The 26,615-nt window shown below is 46.6% G+C and overlaps 1 protein-coding gene and 1 pseudogene across 2 annotated transcripts in view; both read right to left on the bottom strand.

Moving 5' to 3' along the window:
* The window catches only part of LOC147725639 (uncharacterized), a 116,801-nt gene that overhangs the window by 7,881 nt on the left and 82,305 nt on the right, over window positions 1–26,615 (bottom strand). The window contains exon 1 of one of the 2 annotated variants that reach the window (XM_086964559.1): window positions 17,351–17,480. The exons of the other annotated variant lie outside the window; for it this stretch is intronic. The gene's annotated coding sequence lies outside the window, so the exon portion shown is untranslated. Of the gene's footprint in view, window positions 1–17,350; window positions 17,481–26,615 lie in introns of those variants that run through there. 2 annotated transcript variants of the gene reach the window in all.
* On the bottom strand, window positions 21,646–24,572 carry LOC147725640 (uncharacterized; annotated as a pseudogene).

Here is a 26,615-nt window from a genome sequence, read left to right as displayed (position 1 = left end):
CCTAACGAAGGACAGGGCCTTAATCTTAGACTAGAAGAAGAGTTTGTCCTAACCGTCGTATTTGTGTACTGATAAAGCAATTATACAGACTGGAGCCCATAAACTTAATTAATATGGACTTTATGCATTTATTTGCAAAGTCGCTCTTTTGTTTAAACAAATTTGATCCAATTTATATCATGAGTCAGACAAGCATGGATACGCATCCTTTAGTGCACATTGAAACATACCATATAACAAAAAGTGAAAGAGCACTAAAATCAACTTTGTACCCAAACTATTGTAACAAACACTTAGTGAATGTGAATCAACACCAGTCACAGTTCATAGAACAAAAAGCAGCAAGTGGACAATCTTTTGCATTCATATTGTCTTTCAACTATTCAGTGCTGCTATACATGGGGGAAAGAAGACATTGTGCCCAGTAGTGAGGAACTTATACAACATTTCTTCTAGGGCAAACTTAATTCCATTAAATAGGTCCCTGCGATGTAAAGTGCCGTTTCGATTCCCAGTATTTTTTTATGGGGGTTCTCTTCAGGGCGTGGACTGGTTTCTATGAGGATAAAGGGAGTGTTAATTAGTAAAAAGATCTCTAAAACTTCCATGTACTACTTGATTGCCAAAGTTAATTATAAAAAATACCTGGACGGCAGAGATGTGTTTTCTGTGCAGGCTCGGGGGGCCGGAAGATAGACAAAAGATGCTGTCTGTAAGATCAATTGCAACTCGTGAAATTAATGCGTCTTCACAAAAAACACAGGAGGACAGAATTACAGGGCTGTTTTTCTTTTAGAAAGTCTCACAGCAGCAATAATTCCGTGGGGCCTACTAGTGAAGAACATACCAGTGGTTTTCACAGATGATCCGTGTTAGACCTAGGGTATCCTAGACTACATAGGGTAGCCTGGCACAGAAGGGGGAACAGCTAAACTCCAAGGCGTTGGTTAAGTGCTTACAGGACCCACTCACAGTAACCCAATGACTGATCACTAAAAATAAAAGACGCTACACCAATTTAGAAAAATACCAGTACCTTTTATAAATTCTCTCTTTGTTCTTTTCTTAGGTAAAAGCAGTACACATTTAGTTCAGCACAGTTCATATAAGTTACACAATCTTCACTATTTTTATCAGTTCAGCAAGGCTAAATCACAAGTATATTTCATTTGAGGTAAATTACTATCAGTTTCACAGAATACTTCTTCAATTAGCTTTTACAGAAGGGAAAATTCACTCTACAGGTTCAATGTGTTACTTTACATAACCCTGGCATGTACATTACCCCTCTGCTCTCAGCTTCCAGAACAGCTCAACAGGCTTCTACCCCCAGCAGTGTTCCTCACAGATTATGCAACCAGCTAGATAGCTAAAAGAAGACAAGGTAAATTAATAAGGCTTCCCTTTGTCTATTCTCTGGCTACACCTTACTTGTAGAAGAACTGCCTCCAAGTGAATAACTGTCTGGAAGGGTTTTTCAAGATGAGCCCTGACCGCTACTGACACCCTGGGGCCCAACCTGCAACACTCCTATGCTAGGCACATGAACTTAATGCTTCGTTTTCCCTTTACACTGCTTTCCCCCCGTTATTAGCTTGGTGATAGCAGTTCAAATGTACTGGGAGGATTAATAGCCAAGTTCCTCGTGTTCTAATTCCTGGCGGTTCATCAGTTATTCAACTAGTTTTCCTAAGTTCTGCCGCTTCAGTAATCTTGGCCAGCCGGCGCTGCCGCCTCCCGCTTTCCCTCGTTTTTCCCTGCTTACTTAATTCACTGCAAGTCACCCGGCTGGAGTCGCTCGGTCTCACACCAGTCTCCGGCGCCGTGGGTGAGGGCTCCGCAGGAGTTATCGTCAGGCGGGGAAGGAAAAGCGCGAAGTTGCTCGGTTCGTCGCTGTCACACCGGCGAGTCCGACGGCGCTCTCGCTGCTCCGCTGACGAGTCTGACGGCGCTCTCTCAGACTCGGGCTCCGCCTCTTCCGTCCAGCTGGGTGGGCTTCAGGCGCGCCTCCTGTGACGCCGTCGGCTTCCTCTCGGCTCCGGACTCCGCCTCTCCTCCAGCGACGACTTCTTCCGTCAATACACGGAACAGCTGGGCACTTCCCTCGCGTCTGGGTCAGGCTTGGTGTCGGCGCCTCATACAGGTAGGAGCCTCAGCCAATTTCACCGCCTGTTACCACAGTGAGCGAGACGGTCGCGAATGTAGTGACAGGGACTGTCCTTACTCCTCAGCCAGTCAGCACAGCTCTAGTCCGACGTCCACCTGATCTGCCCACAACCTTCAGGGCAGGTGTGCAGGACACACGAGGGTCGCTATATAGCCGTTGGCAAGGGTCTCCTCACAACACGACCCTGTGATTTAAGAACTGGTCACAAATGTCTCTGGTCACACTTTATCAGCGCCGTGACAGTGGGGTTTGGTCAGCCTGAAAGGGGGCACTTCCCAATAACGCGACAGCCGGCCCACAGGTCGATCTGGTCACCACTGGTGCGCAATCCTCCTCCACAAGTCGCCTCTCTCCTCACTGGTCACTCCTGAGACTGCACAAAATGGCTGCTGGTCACTGGCCTTTTATAGAGTGGCCTGAGACCTCTGGAAGCCACTAGATGTTTCTGGAACCTTCCTCATGTTAGCCTATGGGTCTGCCCTCCTGGAATGTCCGTTATGGCAGTTGGTGGACACCATTTTAGGTTCTTGAGTGTCCCTAGATTTTCCAGGAGCTTAACTAGGCCTCACAGAGTATGAGGGGAAAATGGCGTCATAGTCAAGGAACACCTAGCCCCCTGACAGCACTGAAAAATCCTGGTGGATATAAAAATAAAAATAGAAACACTGGGAGGCTAAGGGGGACAAAAATAAATAATGATGGTTAGAACACCCCCAGATGCAGACAGGTCTAACACGCGTCCCCCCAGCTGAAAGTGGGGAGAGATACCCAATCCCTTGGGAGTTCTCATCACTAAGGCGGAAATACCTGGATAGACCGTCTGCGTTGGCATGGTCCATTCCAGGCCGATGTTCCACCCGAAAGTCCATTCCCTGTAGGGAGATGGACCACCTTAACAACTTGGGATTCTCCCCCTTCATTTGCATCAGCCAACGAAGGGGCCGGTGGTCAGTCTGAACTAGGAAGTGCGAGCCAAACAAGTATGGCCGCAGCTTCTTCAGGGCCCAAACCACCGCGAAAGCTTCTCGCTCAATGGTACTCCACCTCTGTTCCCTGGGAAGTAGTCTCCTAGACAGGAAAACCACGGGTTGATCCAAGCCCTCATCATTTAGTTGCGATAACACTGCCCCAATGCCATGTTCTGACGCATCTGTTTGGACAATGAATTCTCTAGCAAAATCAGGGGCCTTAAGTATTGGAGCAGTACACAATGCTTGCTTCAAGGTCATGAAGGCTCGCTGGCAAGCCTCCGTCCAGACTACCCGTCGGGGTTGTTTCTTAGAGGTAAGTTTAGTGAGGGGTGCCACAATGGTGCCATACCCCTTCACGAAGCGACGGTAGTATCCAGTGAGGCCCAGGAAGGCTCGGACCTCAGTTTGAGTCTTGGGGGGCTCCCAGGCTATAATAGCCTCAATCTTTGCCTGGAGGGGCTGCACCGACCCTCTGCCCACCAAGTGGCCTAGGTACACCACCGACCCCTGTCCGATCTGACACTTGCTGGCCTTGATTGTCAAGCCAGCCTGTTGCAGGGCATGAAGAACAGCTTGCAAATGTTGCAACTGGTCCTCCCAGCTGCTACTGAAGACAGCAATGTCGTCCAGGTAAGCAGCAGAAAAAGCTTCCATACCAGAAAGGACCTTGTTCACCAGCCGCTGAAAAGTGGCAGGGGCGTTCTTGAGCCCGAAGGGCATCACACAGAACTGGTAGTGTCCCTGAGGTGTAGAGAAGGCTGACCTTTCCTTCGCCCCCTCAGTAAGGGAAATCTGCCAGTACCCTGAAGTTAGGTCAAAGGTACTTAAGTATTGGGCAGCTCCCAGCCGGTCGATAAGTTCATCCGCCCTAGGGATGGGATGAGCATCTGTCTTAGTTACTGAATTTAGTCCTCGGTAGTCCACACAGAATCTCAATTCAGGTGTGGTGCCCGGCGGGGCAGCTTTCGGTACCAAAACCACCGGACTAGACCAAGGGCTACTAGAAGGTTCAATCACTCCTAGCTCCAGCATCTTAGCGACTTCACTTTTGATGCTGGCCTTCACCTTGTCCGACAGCCGGTAGATCTTAGACTTCACAGGTGGGCTGTCTCCTGTGTCCACGTCATGGGTACACAGGTGGGTCCTACCCGGGACAAGGGAGAACAGAGAAGAAAATTGCTCCAGGATCTGGCGGCAATCTCTCTGCTGTTCAGGAGTCAGGGATGGTGAGAGAATCACTCCCTCCACCGACCCATCCTTTTCTTGGGACGAGAGAAGATCAGGGAGAGGTTCGCTTTCCTCTTACTCTGCTCCATCGGTCACCATCATTAAGACAACCTCGGGCCTCTCATGGTGTGGCTTGAGGCGATTGGCATGCAGCACCCTGTGGGGCTGTCTCGGGGTCTTAAGATCCACCAAGTAAGTGGCTTTACCCTTTTTCTCCAATACCTCAAAGGGGCCTGTCCAACGATCCTGGAGGGCATTTAGCTCTCCAGGTTCCATTACCCACACTTTTTGTCCAGGCTCCAGCTCCACTGGGTGAGCATTGTGGTCATACCACTCCTTCATAACTGCTTGGCTGGCTTCCAAGTTGTCAGAAGCTTGCTTCCACAACTTGGCCATTTGGCTCCGGAAGGCCAGCATGTAGCTCACCACGTCCTGGGGAAGCTTCCTGGGAGTCTTTTCCCATCCATCCTTCACCAGGCTGAGAGGACCCCGTACAGGGTGCCCGTACAAAAGTTCGAAGGGGCTGAAGCCCACTCCCTTCTGTGGCACTTCCCTGTAGGAAAACAAGAGACAGGGTAGGAGGACGTCCCATTTCCTCCGCAGGCTCTCAGGCAGACTTCTTATCATACCTTTCAAGGTTTTATTGAACCTTTCCACAAGACCATTGGTTTGTGGGTGGTAAGGGGTGGTAAACCGATAGGTAACACCGCACTCCTTCCACATAGCCCGCATGTATGCTGAAAGGAAGTTAGTCCCCCTGTCGGACACAACCTCCTTGGGGAAACCCACTCGGGTGAAGATCCCCATCAGGGCCCTTGCCACTGCGGGTGCAGTGATGGTCCTCAGAGGTATTGCCTCTGGGTACCGTGTGGCATGATCCACTAAAACCAGGATGAACCGGTGACCAGCTGAAGTTGGTGGATCCAATGGCCCTCCAATGTCGATGCCCACCCTCTCAAAGGGGGTGCTAACGACAGGTAGTGGTTCCAGGGGAGCTTTTAGCTTCACCCCTGTTTTCCCACTGGCTTGGCAAGACACACACGTCCGACAATATGTATCAGACGCCACTCTCATCCGAGGCCAGTAAAAGTGGGGGACAAGCCGGGCAAAGGTCTTGTCCTGTCCTAGGTGTCCTGCCAAAGGTATCTCATGAGCCAGTTCCAAAAGAAAGGCTCTAAAGCATTGTGGGACCCCCAAGGCCCAGGATGAACCATGTCCGGGTGCCTTGGGCTCACTGTAGAGGAGTCCATCCTCCCAGTAAATCTGGTAGCTCCCTACAATGTTCCCTGCTGCCTGGGCTTTGGCCTGTTGCCGCAGCCCCTCAAGAGTAGGACACTCCTTCTGAGCTTTGCAGAATTCTTCCCGAGAAGGACCTCCCTCCACATGCCATTCAGTAGGGATGGGTAGGTTCTCCAAGGAAGCAACATTCTCCCCTGTGGACTCCAAACCCACCTCCGCAGGTGGCCTGTCTGTCTCACGAGGTGGAGATGCCGAGGCAGGGTCCTCCGGCCTCCTGTCCTTCTCTTCTCTGGCAGCCGGCTGGGCCATTGTTCCAGGCTCCAGCGTAAGTGAACTCCCCCTTCGGGTAGTCGCGGACCTTGTGCTGACACAGGCCCAGTCAGGGGGTCCCAACATCTCAGAATGAGTCTGGTACTCCACCCCCCTCCAAGCATTGTGCTCCATATCATTTCCTAACAGGCAGTCAACAGGCACGGCAGGGCTTACGGCAACTCAAAGTGGACCTGCAACCCCTCCCCACTCAAAGGGAACCTCGGCCACAGGATAGTGGCCCAATCTGCCGTCAGCCATCACGGCGGGATGGAGTACATCTGGGATGACCTGCTCTGGAGACACCAGTTGACTCCTTACCATAGTCATACTGGCTCCTGTGTCTCTCAGAGCCTCCCCTCTACGGCCGTTGATGGTGACCCACTGCTCATACTCTGTAGTATTAGAGGGCAGTTGGGTCTTTGGCACCATCTCCTTATCACCCAGGGACACTAAAGTGACACCCGCCCGCTCCCCTCCGTTACCCAAAGGCATCTCCTCCCCGAGCACTACACTAGTTATTCCCGGGGCTTTTCCTCCAGTGGGAGGGGGTGGTCTTTTTGGGCATCTCACGTCTCCTTTGTAGTGTTCCACACCACCACACTCGAAACAATGAACAACCCTTGGCTGCTGGCTTTGGCCAGGATTAGGGTTGCGAGGGGGGTTACCCTTAGGGATGAATCATCTGCCCCTTCCTTGTGAAGTATTTTGTGGACCTTTTGAGAACTCCCTCTTATTATCTCCGCCCTCTTTCTTCTGGGGGGCGCCCTGTCCAGACTTCTGGGAATCCCCTCCAGTCCCCTTTGATGACACCCGGGTACTTGCCCAGATGTCCGCCTCCTCGGCAAGCTTCCTGGGGCTGGTCAGCTTGCTGTCCACCAGATGCTGTCGCAGCTCGGGAAAACATTTCTCGAGTAGGTGTTCCTTGAGTATGAGGTCATATAAACCCTCATAGTCCCCTACCTCGCTGCCTTTCACCCAACCCTCCAAGGCCTTCCTGGCATAATCCAAAAAGTCCACCCAATTCTGCGTGCCTAGTTTGTGGCTACCCCTGAACTTCTGCCTTTACTTCTCAGGGGTTAGCCCAAACTTCCTTATCAGCGCCACCTTCATAGCAGAGTAGTGGGTTTGCTCACGCTGCTCCAGGGCCAATAAGGTATCCCTGCCAGCAGGTGGCATGTATTTATATAACCCACCCCCCCAGTGGGCTTCCAAGATCCCATGGGCCCTCAATGAGACCTCATAGGCGGCTAGCCATTTTGCAATATCATCACTGGGTGCATAGCTAGCCATGACATCTTTGGGTAAATAGGGTCTGGGTTCTCTGGGGTTCATCTTGGTTTCGCTGCCACCATTATCAGAATTGGGAGACCTTAGGTTTAGAGCTTGTAGGTCCATTTCTTTAATGGTTCGCTCATGAGCTAACCTCTTGTCCTCCCTTTCCATTTCCATCCTGGCTAGTTCCAACCTCATTCTTCTCTCCTCCCTCCTATCTTCTAGCTCGGCGTCGGTCAAACCCCTCTCTGAGACACTGCTGCCCACCCTGGAAGGTGTCCTGGGACCTGTCAGAAGATTCCCCCCTCCCGCTTGGTACAGCGTTGCGGTCTCAAGGACAGTGTCCCTGTCACTCCCCTCTGGGTCTGGTTCCTCCCCGGAATGAGCCTCCACCCATGCCCGTATGCTCGTCAGCAGCTCGCCCTTCCTGGCACCTTTCTTAAAGAATACACCTTGCTGCTGACACCATTCCTTTAGTTGGGTCACGGTATAGTTTTCCAGCTCTTCCACATTTACCTCCATTTTCTCTAGAGCATAAACTTTTTACACAGGAGAAAACCAAAAAGTGACCTGTGGTCAACCTCCACCCACCACCAGAAATAAATTTAGAAAAAACAAAATTCAGATTAGGAGGGCCGCAGGGAGAAAACTCCAGGTGTAGTCCTGTGATAAGCACTGTGTTACTATTAAGTGAGTGTAAGCACAAATCCATAATCCCACCGCTGAAACACCAATTATGTTAGACCTAGGGTATCCTAGACTACATAGGGTAGCCTGGCACAGAAGGGGGAACAGATAAACTCCAAGGCGTTGGTTAAGTGCTTACAGGACCCACTCACAGTAACCCAATGACTGATCACTAAAAATAAAAGACGCTACACCAATTTAGAAAAATACCAGTACCTTTTATAAAATCTCTCTTTGTTCTTTTCTTAGGTAAAAGCAGTACACATTTAGTTCAGCACAGTTTTCATATAAGTTACACAATCTTCACTATTTTTCTCAGTTCAGCAAGGCTAAATCACAAGTATATTTCATTTGAGGTAAATTACTATCAGTTTCACAGAATACTTCTTCAATTAGCTTTTACAGAAGGGAAAATTCACTCTACAGGTTCAATGTGTTACTTTACATAACCCTGGCATGTACATTACCCCTCTGCTCTCAGCTTCCAGAACAGCTCAACAGGCTTCTACCCCCAGCAGCGTTCCTCACAGATTATGCAACCAGCTAGATAGCTAAAAGAAGACAAGGTAAATTAATAAGGCTTCCCTTTGTCTATTCTCTGGCTACACCTTACTTGTAGAAGAACTGCCTCCAAGTGAATAACTGTCTGGAAGGGTTTTTCAAGATGAGCCCTGACCGCTACTGACACCCTGGGGCCCAACCTGCAACACTCCTATGCTAGGCACATGAACTTAATGCTTCGTTTTCCCTTTACACTGCTTTCCCCCCGTTATTAGCTTGGTGATAGCAGTTCAAATGTACTGGGAGGATTAATAGCCAAGTTCCTCGTGTTCTAATTCCTGGCGGTTCATCAGTTATTCAACTAGTTTTCCTAAGTTCTGCCGCTTCAGTAATCTTGGCCAGCCGGCGCTGCCGCCTCCCGCTTTCCCTCGTTTTTCCCTGCTTACTTAATTCACTGCAAGTCACCCGGCTGGAGTCGCTCGGTCTCACACCAGTCTCCGGCGCCGTGGGTGAGGGCTCCGCAGGAGTTATCGTCAGGCGGGGAAGGAAAAGCGCGAAGTGGCTCGGTTCGTCGCTGTCACACCGGCGAGTCCGACGGCGCTCTCGCTGCTCCGCTGACGAGTCTGACGGCGCTCTCTCAGACTCGGGCTCCGCCTCTTCCGTCCAGCTGGGTGGGCTTCAGGCGCGCCTCCTGTGACGCCGTTGGCTTCCTCTCGGCTCCGGACTCCGCCTCTCCTCCAGCGACGACTCCTTCTGTCAATACACGGAACAGCTGGGCACTTCCCTCGCGTCTGGGTCAGGCTTGGTGTCGGCGCCTCATACAGGTAGGAGCCTCAGCCGATTTCACCGCCTGTTACCACAGTGAGCGAGACGGTCGCGAATGTTGTGACAGGGACTGTCCTTACTCCTCAGCCAGTCAGCACAGCTCTAGTCCGACGTCCACCTGATCTGCCCACAACCTTCAGGCAGGTGTGCAGGACACACGAGGGTCGCTATATAGCCGTTGGCAAGGGTCTCCTCACAACACGACCCTGTGATTTAAGAACTGGTCACAAATGTCTCTGGTCACACTTTATCAGCGCCGTGACAGTGGGGTTTGGTCAGCCTGAAAGGGGGCACTTCCCAATAACGCGACCGCCGGCCCACAGGTCGATCTGGTCACCACTGGTGCGCAATCCTCTTCCACAAGTCGCCTCTCTCCTCACTGGTCACTCCTGAGACTGCACAAAATGGCTGCTGGTCACTGGCCTTTTATAGAGTGGCCTGAGACCTCTGGAAGCCACTAGATGTTTCTGGAACCTTCCTCATGTTAGCCTATGGGTCTGCCCTCCTGGAATGTCCGTTATGGCAGTTGGTGGACACCATTTTAGGTTCTTGAGTGTCCCTAGATTTTCCAGGAGCTTAACTAGGCCTCACAGAGTATGAGGGGAAAATGGCGTCATAGTCAAGGAACACCTAGCCCCCTGACAGCACTGAAAAATACTGGTGGATATAAAAATAAAAATAGAAACACTGGGAGGCTAAGGGGGACAAAAATAAATAATGATGGTTAGAACACCCCCAGATGCAGACAGGTCTAACAATCCGGTATATAACGGGGGCTTTAGTTGCATCAGCACAAAGTGTAGCCAAGATTTTATGGTACACACCATCGAAAAGGCCCAACACATTTGCAAAAAAGAAGCAGAGGAATTGGAAGAACTTACCCAAGCAATAAAGGACAATCATACCACCAGTAAGGCCAAATTCTTGCTGGAAAAAATTGAACAAAAATTGACAACTTACAAAGACCATACAATAGGTTTCAAAACATCTAAACTAGAGAAGGATATCAACACTTTCAACCTGGAGTCTGTATACCCATACCTGAAAGAGGACTTTTACACAAAAGCTGAAGCTCTGCGGGCTCATACAGAGTACCAAGGCCGGTCGAGGAACAGATTCCAGACATTCGCCAAGGATAATAAATTCTGGGTGTCATATGCATTATTAAAAATGCAGCACCTCTTCTAGGTAATTCATTGACTGGATGTAGTTATTTAACAGGTGGGGCGAAAAGGCTGATTCCTGTGGAACGCCACACTCTACCTTTACCTCGGAGTTCTCAACGGCACTAATTAATCTGCTTGCCATCTGTTGTTGAGTAATGAGATTAACCACTCATAAGCCATGCCAGGAAGACCTGCGCCCTTCAATTGGTAGAGTATTATCCCGTGATCAACTGTATCAAAGGCCGCAGAGCGGTCGAGCAGGATTAGGGTTATGCAGGTTCCTGCACCCAGATCCGTTCTTAGGTCCCCAATCACTGAAACTAACACGGTTTCCTTGTTGTGATTTGCCAAAAGCCTCCTTGTTGAGGGTTTTGAAAATGTGCCCCTTGCAAGTGCACGCAGTTCCTGCGCTACATGAGATTCCAGTACTTCTGTGCAGTAGGGTAGCAAAGAAATAGACTTATTTTTTAATATCTCAGGGTCATCATTTGGCTTTTTAAACAAGGGAATGACTATTGCTTCCTTAAATCTGTCCCATACTATACCTGACTGAAAGGACATATTGAGCAGAAAAGTAAGAGGTTCATATGAAAAAGGAGCCCAGGCCTGCATAATTCTAGGACACGAGTTATAAGGAGATCCTGCCTTTATTTTCATCAAAAATTGAATTAAAATATCTTCCTTCAATTAATATTGTGTTTTTGTAAAGCGCCTGAATCACCCGGGGGCATCTCCGCGTTACCTAGTCCTTTTTCTGAAAGCGGAAGTTGTAGAACCAGAGTGGTTTTAGCGATAGAGGAAGGCTTTAAGATGTTTCCTGAAAGTCAAATATGAAGGAGACTTTCGCTCGCAGCTCTTCAGGCAGAGAGTTCCAGTATTTAGGGCCCACATACGAGAAGGCTTTTCCTCCCGTGCGATTCCAATAGATCCGTGGGATCGCTAGTAGGGCTTTACTGTTTGATCTCAGATTGCATGCTGATGTCGATCTGCAAATTTTGTTTTGAAGATATTTTGGGCCAATCTCCCTCACAGCTTTAAAGACCAGACAGCAGGTCTTGAAAAAACCTGGTTTCTTTACCGGTAGCCAGTGCGGTTCCTTTAGTAATGGGAGTGATGGGGTACCTGGTGGACGGTTCAAGACCATCCTTGGTGCCGTATTTTGAATCACTTGGAGCTTTGCTAGCTGTGTGGATCCTACTTCAGCCAGCAGTGCATTCCCGTAGTCAATCTACTAATTACTAGGGCTTGCACCACTGTTCTGCGATGGCTAAGGGGCAGAAACGGAATAATTTTCCGCAGCAGTCGTAGACTGTAGTAACATGAGCTTACAGTGTTACTCACATTTTTCTTCATGGAAAGGTTCTCGTCAAGCTGTAGCCCAACATCGTAAAGGCATCCGATTTGATTCTAGCCCGAGGTTAGCTATACAGAAAAGAATGAATTGACCAAGGTGGTCTACAATGGATTCTTTAATAAAAAGACAGATCTTCTGTGTTAAATTAGATCAATACAGCAAGACTGGGACGAAATCACTGTTTGGCCAACGCTATCTATAGAAGAGAGAGATCCCACTTAATTAAAAAAAATCTCTTTTGTGGGTTGCATACTTCACATTTTTTTTTTTAAAGAAAATGTGCTTAGTATGAGTGATCCATGTTTTATAGTTTGAGGGCTACCCTATAGGTCTTCTTCTGGTCTTCCACAAAGCTTATTCACCATTTCGGCTTTAGCCGCTTCGGCTCACGTTTAGCCTCCAATATCGCCGCTAATGACTTCTCCGTAAGACAAGTTTCAGACAGCAATAAAATATTAGGCAGTACCGAAGATAAAAGGTTAAGTATTTCTATACTGTGTCCTACAAGTGACCTGGTGTTCAAACACAGCACCATCTCTCAAACCCTTTGTAAGATCTAATCACCCTCATGTCCTGGTATTTCCTTATCCTAAGAGTGGTGAGCCTTTGAAAAATCTCTGTGTGGGGATACATGCTTATCTCATTCCAACTACATAGTTGGGGTGCCAGAGTGTGCCTTGCACTAACATGCCTGGCCTCCTGTCCCGGATGGGTGCTGATGGGCACAGATGGTCTGGTAGAATGACGGCCCCTTCTACTGTCTTGAACAGCTTTCCCTCCCGGAAAGGCTGTTTCAGTGACACCAACAAAGTGCAAGTGTGAGAAACAAGCATTTGCAATGCAATAGGTCTCACATTTTCGAGACAACTTTAAACTATTGGCATTCTAACTGACAATGCCTTTTATTAATCTGTTTTGAAGAGTAACACAAATAAAAGAAAGGCATTGCTATTTACAATGCTAATAGCTTAAACTCTCAATCTCTGAGAGGTAGTGGGGGAGGGTAAGTGGGAGGAGTGAGATGGTGATGGGCACAGCCTTCTGTACTCGATAAAAAAATGTTTTAAAGGATGGTGGCTGCTATAGTTAAAGCAGACCCCGTATCAAAATAAAGAAAGGAGCGCAGCCGCTGTATGTTGAAAGCGAACCGCACTTGGAAAATATGGAAAAGATCGGAGCATGGCTGCTATAGTGATAGCGGATTGCGCAGGCAAAGTAAACAAGCATTTGCAATGCAATCTGTCTCGCCTTTGTAACCTTATATGTATTTAGCTGTTCTGCACAATAGCATGGGTGCTGTTGATACATATACTGTTGTTTAACATGGAGCGAAAGTAAGCACCGAACTGCGTGACACGCCAGGTATGGGAACACATGGAGAGAAATGTTGCCTTTCAACAGGAAATGGTATAGTCCAAAGCTCTGTTTTTTATATAAAAAACTAGGGCCTTCGGTGGTCATATCACAGAAAATACAAGATTAAAAAATAATATTATTGTCCACGGGTGCTCGTGAAAGAATTTCAATGAGCTGGAATCTAGAGAAAGCTAAAGTGTTTCCGGTATTTTACTGACCTCTGCTGGTCGTTTTCTATCACGAAAGTTAAATAGACGCAGTTTGGCCGAATTTTTTTTAAAAGAAGGTCCCTCAGCACAAAGCAATTCTGGTATTTTACAGACCTCTACTGGTCGTTTTCTATCAAGACAGTGAAATCGAGGCAGTTGAACAGAAAAAAAAAGTCCCAAACCGGAAGCAGACCAGTCCTAGGTCTGCTCTTCAGAGCCCACAAAGTACATACACATGTAAGTATATACAAAAGGTCTCGAATGCTCGACCTAATAAACGAAAGGAGTGCTGGATTACAGGAAAGCATATTGTGGAATAGGAGAATTAATTCAAGAAAATAGAACTGACAAAGTAAATAAACATGCCGAGTAATAACACTAGTAACAAGTATTTGCTTAGCCAATAGGTCTCGCCTTTGGAACCTTGTAAGTATTTAGTTATGCAGTACAATATACCTGGTGCAACAACAACTGTTACATGTTTAAACACTTATAAGGTCCCAAAGGCGAGACCTATTGGCTATGCCAATGCTTGTTAATACAGCTTCCCTGGAGCCATAATATGCTTTCTGTAGTCTTCTGTGCTGTGGTGTGCCATACTTCATCAGCATATAAAGTGGTTTTATTTTTTTAAACAATATTTTATTAGCATTTGGATATTGTCAATACATACAATCGCTCTTATGTTCTGACCGGATTTCTGGCTTACACACCTTATCTGTAACATTCTCTGGTGTGCCATCCTCAATAACCCTTTACCAACAGAACTATACCCCCTCCCCCCTGGAGTTGCATGCTAATAAGTAAAGTGTGGTAACTACATGGTAACAAGTGGTCATGTGCGAAGTCCCTAAGAGACATGTGCAATCTCGCTGTACCCTCTAGTGGTGCAAAGCTGATTGTCCCTCTCGCCTGCTGTCTGGGTCTGGTTCAGCTGCTATCGGAGTGGTCGCCTCACTGAGTGCATCTTGGTCAGCCGCCACTAGTTCTCACACGAGGTCCACCCAGGCCCTGGCCCTCTCCATCTTACCTATTCCCTGGCTGGCCTCTCGGAGTAGCAGTCTCCCTTCTGCCCCGCCCATCTTTCAAGCTCTCTTCTCATGGTGGAGAGTCTCGGCCCGCCCGGCGCCTTCCAGTTCCTGGCCATCTCCCGCTTGACTAAAATATACGCAAGGTCCTGAAACTTTCCTGTCACCCTATTTTGGGCCGTAGTAGGGAACCACCCTAAGAGGAAGTATTCTGGGGTCTGTGGGAGTTCTTTGTCGATCAGGTCACCTATTACTTGTCTAATTTCCCCCAGGAAAGTTAGCAATTGTGGGCAGCTCCAGAACATATGAAGTATGTGCTCCTCTCTCTCTCTCCGCACCTCGGGCAGGCTCCAGAGTCTGCACCAAAGTACCTCCTGATGCAAACCGGCATTAAATATGCTTTATGCAGCACATAGTAGTTAATTAATTTGAATCGCTCATTCCTAGATATTTTTGGGGTGCGTTCCAGGACTTTGTCCCATTCCTTCTCTGGTATTTCTTTACAGAGGTCCTCCTCTCACGGTGTTTGCAAGCGCTCCAGCGGTTTTTGCGTATCCCTCCGTATTGCCTTATAGTGGCAGGACACAGTCTTAATTCTTCCTGCTGATAGTGCAACATACCTGCATCCCGCTAGTGCCCTCGGCTCTGTATCCCCACCCCTCGAGTGCATCCTGATCCTGCGCGTTAGAGCTCTATGCTTCAGGAAATGACCCCCAGGTAAATCATATGCAGTCGGCAAGTCTGCAAAGGGGAGTAGTGTTGAGTCTCGGTATAAGTGCCCCATCTCCCTTAGTCCTGTCTCAACCCAGTCCTCCAGTCCTGCCCAATGTTCCCCCTGTGGGAGGTAGCACAGCATCTTGAGTGGTATGTCAGGAGAGTAGGGAGTTGCAGCGCCCACCTTCCTCAAATATCTGATCCAGCAGCGCACTATCACCCTAGTCACAGTTGTATCCGCAGCTGTGGTGCGACACAGTTGCAGGAGGATTTTTGCCAGTGTGGCAGTGTCTGGTGCAGTTGGACATTGCTCCCTGTTCATCAGCATATAAAGTTGAAACCTCATTCTATAAATCACCTGCACTATGATAAATAGTATCTAAATTGTATTGTAGGTCGGTAGTGTTAACATGCCTGTAGTCCACATCGACAAGGCCAAACTTTTCCTGCACCAAAAACTGCAAATACGGCAGAAACAAAAATAATATCAGATTTAAACATACCCTGAAAGGGCGATACTCTTCCATAAAGTTCTCAGTTCTGCACTCACCATGTCCGACTCCTGCTGGTACATCCCTCACCTGGCTAAGCCTACACCTAACGGACAACGGGTGTGTAAGCTGGCAGGGATCTGCGAGGGAGCTACAAACTGCAGGTAAGGAACTGTTCCCCTGCAACCAGAAGTTGGAGGGACGTAGTCCCAGAAGTGTGAATGAAGGCTTAGACATCAGATTCAACAACCTTCTGCGCATGCCCAGAATTAGAGAGTACTTATTACCGGGAAATGCGTTGACACAGAAACACAAGCACGGGAGTGGTGCGTGCGCGCGCAGTCTCACTTTTCAAGCACTGCAGTCGTGCTTGTCGCGCGCCGCTGATCGCTTCTGCAAGTTGGATGCCGCCATAAGCACAAGTGCAGTGCTTGAAATGTGAAGACCGATGGCTAAAGGCCCACCTAGATCAGCGCATGCGCGCTGCCTAGGCGAGACCTAAAAAGGCCAGTCCTCACGGGAGGTTACAAATGCAGACAAGGCGGTACTAAGGAGGGACTACCATGCGTATATATGAATCAAAAGGAATGAACCAATTGAAAAGATGGGCGGAATTTCAAGTCCATACCTGAATACAGCATGCCACGCAGAACAGCGCATGTGCTGCCCAGGCTCAACCTGAAAACGTGTTAAACCATATGTAGCAGGGGCAGTTTGGCGGGACTAATTAAGCATGCTAACCAAACAAAATCAGGCATGTATGAAGGGCACAAACACGAACAAACTGAAACAGTGCTGCAAGCAACAGTCTACATTACAAGTACGGTTGCAACTGCACTCCGAGACAAAGGCCCGTAGGCTAGGCAAAGGTAGTGTCATAACACGTGGTTAAATGGAGTCCTCAGTTACATATTCAAACATCCTTAATTTATGAATAACAAATAAAACTTATGTATACCGAAGGCATTTTCTCTGAAGGATGAAAGCTTTAGCCAGCCCAACAGGACTAATTCTTGCCATTGAATAAATGAATATACTATTAAACAGGTAAATGTATATTCCAAGAAAGACATCACTAAAGCAGCGCCAATAGGCTATGTTAATGTCTCATGTTGTGCTTTTCAAAAACCACAAAATAACAGGTTCTACCACAAATATCTCCAAGACCAATCTTCACAACTTCTTACCACACAGTTAACATAGGTCCACCTAAACGCCAGTCATTGATTGCCCCTGAACCGTATGGAAGAAAACAAGGCTCCTAAAGTCGACGAGGCCGCACAAGAGTCAGAAATACACTGTAAAAGGACTACTTAAAAATAAGTAAAACAAAATATCAAAGGTCCCAAATACGGACCAATGAAAGATTTTTGTTCAATCATTTCTGAGGTTCATCCAAGATTCAAGCTGCAATGTCGCATGTAAGAACACTGCACACAGGAAATCGTTATACATTAGGACACTAAATCTCCACCTAAAACACTTGTGAACTATGCATCACTCCAAAGCGGTGTTTTTTCATGCTAGAGACACCTGCATGGTCTAAGGATGCTCTGCACAGACAGCCAGAACCTGAGCAGGGCTACTTCTACAATGGCACGAATGCCTAGTATCAGCACGCACTTTCTGAAGGACAATTCGCGCTTCCGTTGACAGCTGTACACAGCAGACCTGAAGTGTGGCCAGGCGAACTGTAAGGCGCATTTTTTAGTTCTTGTTCGAGGAATCTTCACTTAGCCCCCACACTTTTCCCATGAGTTCACCTACGTTTTGATCCTGCTCCTTCTAGTAGTCTGTCTGGTGCACCATGGCTGGGGGGAACTCTACTCACCCAGCGCCTTCACCAAGGTAACCAGGGTGCCGATAAACCGCCATCATCCCGAGCATGGACAGACACTCCTCCTAAGAAAACCCCACCCACACGACAGCCACAGTTACTGCCCTGGAAGACTCTTTTCGTGTTTGATACATTCATGCTGAGTGTGCTGAAAACTCCACCCAAAGTTTGGTGATGATGAAAATAGAAGAAGGACCAGGAAACAAGCGGACGATAAGAGTTTAAAATATTTTAATTCATTTTCAAGTTGAAGGTCAACTTGAGACTATTTCTGCTCCTGCATGGGTTATCATTTTGCTTATAACAATGCAAAACATTTGCATGTAAGCTGTGTTTCCCCCTATATGCATGTTTTTGTAGTTTTGTATAGCACAAACTCGACCTGAATGAATTGGAGCACCAGTTACATTACACAAAGGTCGCCACTTCCTTGGAAGTTGGACGTCTACAAACAATTACGTTCTGATCCAGCCAGCGTCCCCATGCTGGACAACCAAAACAACCCATTAGTGAAATCGCCATAGGATGAATGAGCCACACAAAGGAGGGACAATTGTAGTGCTCGACCAATGAAAAGCAAGCATTTCAGAGCGCATAGAAAACAACTTATGGCAATCGGTGGGTGTGCCAAACCCCACAGAAGCGATGTAACAGGTCGATCGAAGCTCGACCTAAAAAGGTAAACAGTTTAAACACATTGACCACTTCCTAAAAATTTCGATTCCAGCTGTAGTTAAAAATAAATTCATATCTTAAAAACAATTTTAAATCGAGTGTTCAAACAATCTCAACACAACACCCCCTCTTAAGCAGGTCAGAGAAGTTCACCAAAACATTATTTTAAGAAGGTATAGGAGAATTTAAATTTACTTAGTTGTAGGAGGAAAGCAATGAAGGGTAGATTTGAAGAGAATGTACGACGTTACAACGCATAGTTTACAACACATTTTTTACAACGCAACATCCATTATAACGCATTCCATTACAATGCATGCCATTACAACGAAATTTTAAAAACTACCATTACAACGAATTCCATTACAACGCATACTACCTTTACAACGCATACCATTACAACGCATACCATTACATTGCATGTATGGTAAGTATTGGATGGTGTAGGGGTAAAAATGACTATTCTAACTCCAGGGGGGTGCAACAGTAGGGTAAGTGTTGGATAGTGTAGGGGTAAAAATTACTATTCTAACTCCAGGGGGTGGATCAGTAGGGTAAGTGTTGGATAGTGTAGGGGTATAAATTACTATTCTAACTCTAGGGGGTGCAACAGTAGGGTAAGTGTTGGATAGTGTAAGGGTACTATGCGTTGTGATGGTATGCGTTGTAATAACTGCGTTGTAATGACATGCGTTGTAGAGGTATGCGTTTTAGTGTCATGCGTTGCAATGGTTGCATTGTAATGGTAGTGCGTTGTAAAAGTTGCGTTGTAAAGGTGGTTTCCCATTTGAGGATTTTAGTGGACTGCTGTGGTCACTTCAGTCTTAAATGTGCACTGTATAAGCTGTTCAGGGTTTGTGTGTTAATAAATACATACAGTGTTTCCGTTGTAAATGCATCATAGATTTGCCTAGAATGTTCAGCCCTGTGAACTAATTTGGACACAACCAGTCAGTCTACTTACTCAGTCAGCTAAGTGTCAGCTGCCAAGATTTGAAAAGGTGAAAAAAGCAGCAATTTCCCATTTTAGCTCCTATAAGAAATGTTGATGAAAGACAGAGCAAATAACCATTAAACAGATTTAGGGCAAACTTGGTATAACAATACACCTTTTTTCAGAAATTGTTCTTTTTTGGCTAGGTGTAAATTGGTTGAGTGGTTTATGAGATAATAGTGTTTGGAAAAAACGTTACTGGTTTGGCTTGAAAGGGTTAGCACTTGTGTATCTTGTCAGTTCAAAAGCTATTTGCTGATTTCCTTTGACACAGTTTCACAAATATGAAAATTGAAAGATGCTCATAACATTCATATAAAAAAATATTTTTTTTACATCCCATTTGGATGAATCTGGATGAGAGATACTGACTTTGCTGCTACCTTGTGACTTTATGTTGAAACAGACTGTGTGTGTTTGTCAAGATGCAGATGCGGTTGTGAATTAACTGAAGCCAAGCACAGAGACTGAGTTGGGACGTAAAATATCAATCAGAACCAAAAATGCCAAACAAAGGACTACGAGGGAAGTCATACTCTGTAGCTCTTGCTGAAGCACTCGGAAAATGTGCAAGTGTCACACTTCAAACTTGTTCTTACTTACAGCATTTAAATAGAGCAAAGGCTGGAGGTGATCATGAAATATCTGAGACGCTTGAAAAAAGGCTTTGTATCTCTGATGACAAACTAAACTCTAGCATCCTAACTCAAACTACATTTCCCATGACTCCTGTGAAGTCTCACATTGTTTGGAAATGGCAGCGGCCTTTATGAAGTCATTGGGGTGCAAGTTTCCTTTGGTCCAGTGGTCTTGCTACGCAATTCAAAATTTGCGAACATACGTGACAAAAATGTTCAATTCTATTAAGAACACGGAGGAGAGGATTATGCTTTTGTCATTTCTTTATTAGAAATGTTCAGCAGCTAATTAGAAACAGTAAAAGAAAAAACTACTATACCCATGAGTACTAGGGTATCACATGACAACCATAGAGTAACTAGTATAAAATGCCCCACAGAGAATACCACATCCTCTTTCTTTGGGGACTAAAGCAGTTCAAATGAAAATATGTCCAATCTAACATGAAAAATCGAGGAAGAAAACAGCGTCAAACAGGAATCCACCGTGAAGAAATAATCCTGGGTGCTTGCCGTCGAAGAGGAAACCTGAACCTGAAGACAATGGTAAAGCAGACCAACCAGGCTGGACAGGAACCATTACTTGGGATCATAACCTGAAAAGAGATATATAATCGTAATACACATTTTCCTTGGAGTTGACAAAGATCATCCAAGTGGGGTGGAGGGGGGGGGGGGGGGGGAGGGGGAATAAGGAGAAACAACTACCATATGCAAGTTGCAACAATCAAGATGAAATATCATTATTTGAAATACAGAAATATGGGTGGGATAATCCTCACCTCCGTGTCCTTAATAGAATTAAAAATTCTTGTCACGTATGTTCGCAAATTTTGAATTCTATGTCAGGACCAGAGGCACTGATTATGCTGGTTTAAAGCTGATCCACCACAACAGAAGCAATATTAACAATTGGTTTATAATAAAAGGATTTGAACATAGAATCAGACGACCAATCAGCGGCCTTCATGATGTCAATTAAAATCACCCCCATAGAAAAAGCTTTGGAAGCCATAGCTCCACGAGCAGAGTGAGCACCAAATTTGGAAACATCAATACCAGCTTCATTCATTAGCCAACGCACCCAACGTAGCTGGGGTCACAGGGCGAAAAGGCTTCTAAAGAGCAATTCACAATTGACCCTGCATATCCTGGCGAAAAGGAGCAGTACTCACCTCATAATCTTTAACACATTGAACCACACAAAGTTTTGGATTGTAGGGAAAAACAGGATAGGTAACTTAAGACGTATTACAATTAGTGCGTCTGAAGATATTAAAAGTCACACCCTCAGGCGAAAAACTACGACCCGCCAGGTCCAGAGCACGCACATCTGAAACGCGTTTACAAGAAACAAGACAAAGTAACATAGTCAATTTTGCTGAAAGTGGTTTGCGGGTTAAAGAAAAATTGGGCGGCCAGGCCTCTAAGAAACGTAAAACCACTAAAACATCCCACAAATCCACATACTTTGGAGAAGGCGGTTTTACCAGTCGAATAACCTTTAGCAATTTGGAAATTAAAGGATGCTCACAAACAGGCTTGCCATCATTAATGGTATGACCCGCGGAAATGGCAGAACGGAAATTATTAACTGTCCGATTAGCAAGCCCAGACGAAGCGAGGGAGGCCAGAAAGTTCACAATCAAAGAGACATCCGCTGAAGCGGGATCCACCTCCCGTTGAGCACACCAACCACACCATCATTTCCAAGCCTCTGCATAACGTTTGTGTGTGTTGGGGGCCCAAACTTCGCTGATAAATCAGGAAGCGTCTCTCAAAAGACCTGGGACTTGCCAGCAATCCCCAAAACTCGCCATGCCACTAGGAGAAGATGACCTGATTCGATCAGAGGATGCGGTCGGTTGAGAGTGTCCAGCAAGAGATTCCATCGTTGGGGAAGGAGGGGCACTGCACAACTCATTTCCAGGAGAACTGGGAACCAAGCTTGAGCCCTCCACAGAGGAGTGATCAGAATCAGCTCAGACTGACAATGCTTTGTGCGAGCCAGGACCCTGGGAATCATCATAAACGGGGGAAAGGAGTAGCACAGGTTCGACGGCCAAGTCTGCAGAAATGCATCCGTGGCCAGGGCTTCCGGATCCGGACGCCAGCTGAAAAACAGGGGAAGCGGAGTGTTGAGGCAAGATGCAAAGAGATCAATGTGGCACGAACCCCAAACACAGGAGAGAGACCAGAACACTCGAGGATGAAGCCTCCAATCGTTGAAATCCCGAAGGTGACGTGAGTTCCAGTCCGCAATCAGATTGATATGACCTGGGAGGTATTCTGCAATAACAGTGATCTTCCTCTGAAGACAAAATGCCCAAAATCCTTTGCTATTTCCACCAAAATTCGGGACTTCGTCCCCCCCAACTTGTTGACATACCGAACTGCTGAAACATTGTCCATGCGGAGGAGTATGAAACAGTTGGTCTGGCAACGGATTGCAAAGGACCCCGCCAGAAGCTCCAAGCAATTTATATGGAGAGACAACTCCTCCTGAGACCACCGGCCTCCCGTCGATATGTAACTGCAACGCGCTCCCTATCCCCACAGACTGGCATCGGATTCTATGATCACCTCCGGGGACGCTCCGAACAGGGCACGTCCATTCCAGGACTCCATGTGCTCCAACCACCATATCATCTCCCACCTCGCCTCCTCTGAAAGAAGAATCAGATTTGAATAGCGGAGGCCTTTCTGGAGATGACAAATCTTTAAGCATTGAAGAGCCCGGTAATGAAGAGGACCCGGGAAGATCGCCTGAATGGAAGACCGACAATCCGAGCTATAGACCTCAACGACACAAGCGGTTTGGATAAAACTAAACTCAATTCCCGCTTCATGGACCGAATCTTCTGATTGGGTAAGAGGGGCTGGCAAGAGAGAATTGATCTGGAAATCCAGAAAGTCGATCGACTGAGAGGGTTGGAAGACAGATTTCTGAGGGTTCACCAGAAAACCCAGAGATTGCAAGAGAGTGATGGACCATTCCAAGTGAGTCATCAGTAACTGAGGGCAATGTGCCATGATCAGAATGTCGTCCAGGTAGATGATCAGACGAACACCCCTGGCTCGCAGAGATTCTACCACGGGCCTCAGAAGTTTTGTGAAGCACCAAGGTGCGGACGAGAGGCCAAACAGGAGAACTTTGTACTCGAACCAACTCCCCAGCCACTGGAACTGCAGAACCACTGATGAGGACCGTAAATGGGAACCGATAGGTACGCATCCTTCAAATCGAGACAGACCAGCCAGTCCCCTTCCCTTAGAAGATCTCACAAAAGATGGATGCCTTCCATCTTGAAGTGACGAAAAACCACCCCTCCATTGAGGTCCCCGAGATTGAGAACCAACCGGAACCTGCCCCCTTTTTTCTGGACCAGAAAGACGATGCTTGCGAAACCGTGAGGATGGCAAGAAGTCCGAAGAATGGCCCCTTTTCGAAGAAGAGAATCGATTTCCGCTGAAATGAACTCTTGAACCATGGTGGGTAGGAGGGTGGGATTGATGCTGGGGATGATGGGGACTGTAGAACTCGATCTTGAAACCCTGGACAGTCTCTAACACCCATGCATCGCTGGAGATTAGACGCCAGTTTGGAAGAAAAAAACTGAATCCTGCCCCCTAGGACAACCTCTGAAGCTAGGATCAATCTCACCTGAAGCGTTGGAATCGTGATGTCCGCCTTGGGTACCACTATAGTGTCCCTTCTTGTATTGTCCTCTGCCTTTACGAGAGGATAGAAGTTGGCTCTGTTATTGTAGCCAGACTCCTGGCCTCCACCTCTTTGGGACTGGAATCCCCGCTGGGTATTCAGATTATAGCCGCGGCCGAACAAACGTCCCCTGCTTCGTCCGGCCCTTGCAAAAACTGGGTAAAAGGCTCTCCTAAGAGACGCTTGTGCCTTGTCTAGCCCGCTAAAGGCAGCAACAAACTTTGTTAGTTCTTTCAGAAAAGGCTGGCCAAACAGCAAACCTTGAGCCAAAGGACCAGATTCTGATGAAGACAAATCTGCCAATTTGGGATCTAATTTAAGGAGAATGGTGCGGCGACGCTTGCATGACATAGCACAATTAGCACTCCCCAATTGGCAAATAGCTCTTTGGGACCATTCAATCAATTCATCAGGGTCCACAAGAGCGTCCGACTCCTTGGCCTGAAACCCCAGGTCCAAGATCTTTGTTAGAGGACCCAATAAATCCAATAATTTATCCTGGCAGGAACGCCAATCTCTGTCAATCCCCTTTTTTAGGTCTTTCGCATATTTTTAAGGTAGGTGACCATGGTAGAATCCACCTCTGGAGTGTCAGCTAAGTGGTCAGTCAAGTCAGGACGCGGACACTCTGACCTAAGACGAGCCTTAACATTTTTCAAATGGCTGGCGAATATATGCCTGAACATATTCAGCCACCGCTGGGGACGGAAGCCAAGAGAAGGAATTAGGATGTACAATATCCGAGGGCTCAAAAGTGAGAAGTTGAGGATGCGTCGGCGCATCAACAAAATGCTCCTTACAAGACTTCTTAGACTGAGGCGGGACGTCTAATCCTGAAGAAGTTGAGGAAGTGTCATCGGTATCCGTCAGTGGAGCTTGATAAGACAAAACATCTTTGGAAGAGCTTCCACCAGAAGGTTCAGATGACATAGTTTTAGCTAATGTTTGAAAGTCCGATTTATGCGGATTGTGTGAAGATTTTTAGGAAGCACGCTTCGACTTTGAAGGCAACCAACCTTGTTGCATGGCGTATTTTGAGAGGTGACGTTTCAAAGGACTTATAGCGCGACCAAGCGCCTTATTGACAGAATGCTGCACACCCTGGTCTAATGCTTCAACTAAATTGTGCTCCATAGAGCCGGAAGCATCCTCATCATAATAATCATCTTCCTCGTAATAATCACCCATGGTTACACAAAGTGTACAGAAATAATGCCCACAAGAGGAAGGAATTATGGATTGCCTAAGGCAAAAATTCAGGGGGAGTGTCTAAAAACCCCAAAGGCAAGCCAAATGGCCCAGGAAGAAACCCGAGTGAGAGAAAAACTGAATGAAACGTGGAGAGAGGGCTTGCCTGTAAACAGCCACTCTAGGCAGTGCCTATGTAGATTATACAGCCCAAACTAATATTTAAGTATTGGGTGTAAAAATGGGTACAAATGACAGGGCTGTGGGCAAGTTCACGATTTTCTAGTGCAGTTTGTCTCGTCTCTGGTAAAAAAACGGAACAAACACACAAAATGGCCGCAGCGCAGGCGCGGAACGGCCGCCCGTCAATGGAAACACAAAGAAAGGACTACGCGATACAATCGCGTAGCCCTTTAATGTCCCCTAAACTCCCTCTCCACGGGAAAAAGGCGCCTGAACCGGGGAGGCGAACGCACGCTCCCCGCAACACGAAGAGCGCGCAGAAAGACCAGGGACACCTGCGAGGCTCCACCGCTGCAAGGAACAAAGCACAAGCGGCAAAAAACGTAAAAATGCCCCGAACGGCACGCACAGTGAGCAGAGCCTGGCAGAAGAACAGTCAGTGAATAAAAAGCAGATACAGTGCGTAACAGCGCCGATAACAGCAATGGCCAAAGCAAACTAAACAACAGCAATGCAAGTTGAACCACCACAATGCAGAATAAGGTAAGATGCACTTAACTGGCTGCTGAGCAACAAAGAAAGAGGATGTGGTATTCGCTGGGGGCATTTTATACTAGTTACTGTATGGTTGTCATGTGATACCCTAGTACTCATGGGTATAGTAGTTTTTTCTTTTACTGTTTCTAATTAGCTGCTGAGCATTTTCTAATAAAGAAATGAGAAAAGCATAATTGGAGCCTCCGGTCCTGACCTAGAATTGAGATACTTTGTTGCTGCTGCCAGTTCTTGCAGATACTTTAGAGACTGTTATCCTTGAGTGTTTTTGGGAAAACAACAAGTCTGAACATTCAGAAGTATTCTATGGATAGATTGTCGTATTTGGAGAAATAAACGGATAGTTTATAGTGATGAAGCCGAACTATTTTGATGCAGCACAGAACTAAATCATTTGTTGAAGACCATTGACTCCTGTTACAATGCAAGGAAGCTCACCTTCTAAAGACTTTTGAAATTTTCATGATGCTAATAATGTATTTAAGATAGTGGTGAAGATTAGGGATATAAAATCACAGCAGCAGAACACGTGTACTTACAATTAGAAGACAGTTACCTCATTACAGGGAGAGTGCATTTAAGGATGAATCACAGTGATTACAAAGGTATTTATGTTCTGGTTTTGAAAAATACCAATATTTGACTTCAATACACACTAGCAGACAACTAGAGATGCTCTGGATGTATATCAATCCTGTAGAAAGGCTTAGTTGGGGAGTTAACATAACATAAATGATCTTTATTTAGATATAAAACAAATATCTTTAAAAGCAAAATTTCCGATTCATGTCGATTACAAATATTAAAACAGTACAGACAATCAAATACACAGCAGAGATATGCATAATCATCTTCCTTGCTCTCTTAGTTGCAAATATCAATAAAACTGGTCCCCTAGTCTATGATACATACATAAAACAAATCATGGTCCTAAAAGGCTGTTTAGCTTTTCTTGTCTCTAATTACCTAATGATTTTGGGATTATTTGTTTTAAAAGCGTTAATTATTTTAAAAAAGGTTAGGGGAAAGCTGTACCTGGTCACTTTTGTTTAAAATTGCGATATGCCTGCTGGATAAGGTTTGTCAGTCGTATGTTTAGGTCGGTGTTGTCTGGGCTCAACGCCGCAATGATAGCTTGCCTACAGGACCGAACACCCAGCCGATTCCATTCCCCCCTCAGCTTAAACCTGCGTTGGAGACCAAAGGCTGGGCAGATGCAAACCACGTGCAGTAGCGTTTCTGCTGCTTCGCCCCACCCTCTACATAATGTATCCTCCTCAGTACGACGCCAGGCGGGTAAATTAT

Source organism: Lissotriton vulgaris, chromosome 3_2, assembly GCF_964263255.1.
Source record: "Lissotriton vulgaris chromosome 3_2, aLisVul1.2, whole genome shotgun sequence".
Classification (NCBI taxonomy): domain Eukaryota; kingdom Metazoa; phylum Chordata; class Amphibia; order Caudata; family Salamandridae; genus Lissotriton; species Lissotriton vulgaris.
Note: the sequence above shows the minus strand (reverse complement) of the source record. Positions and strands in the feature narration are given on the sequence as shown.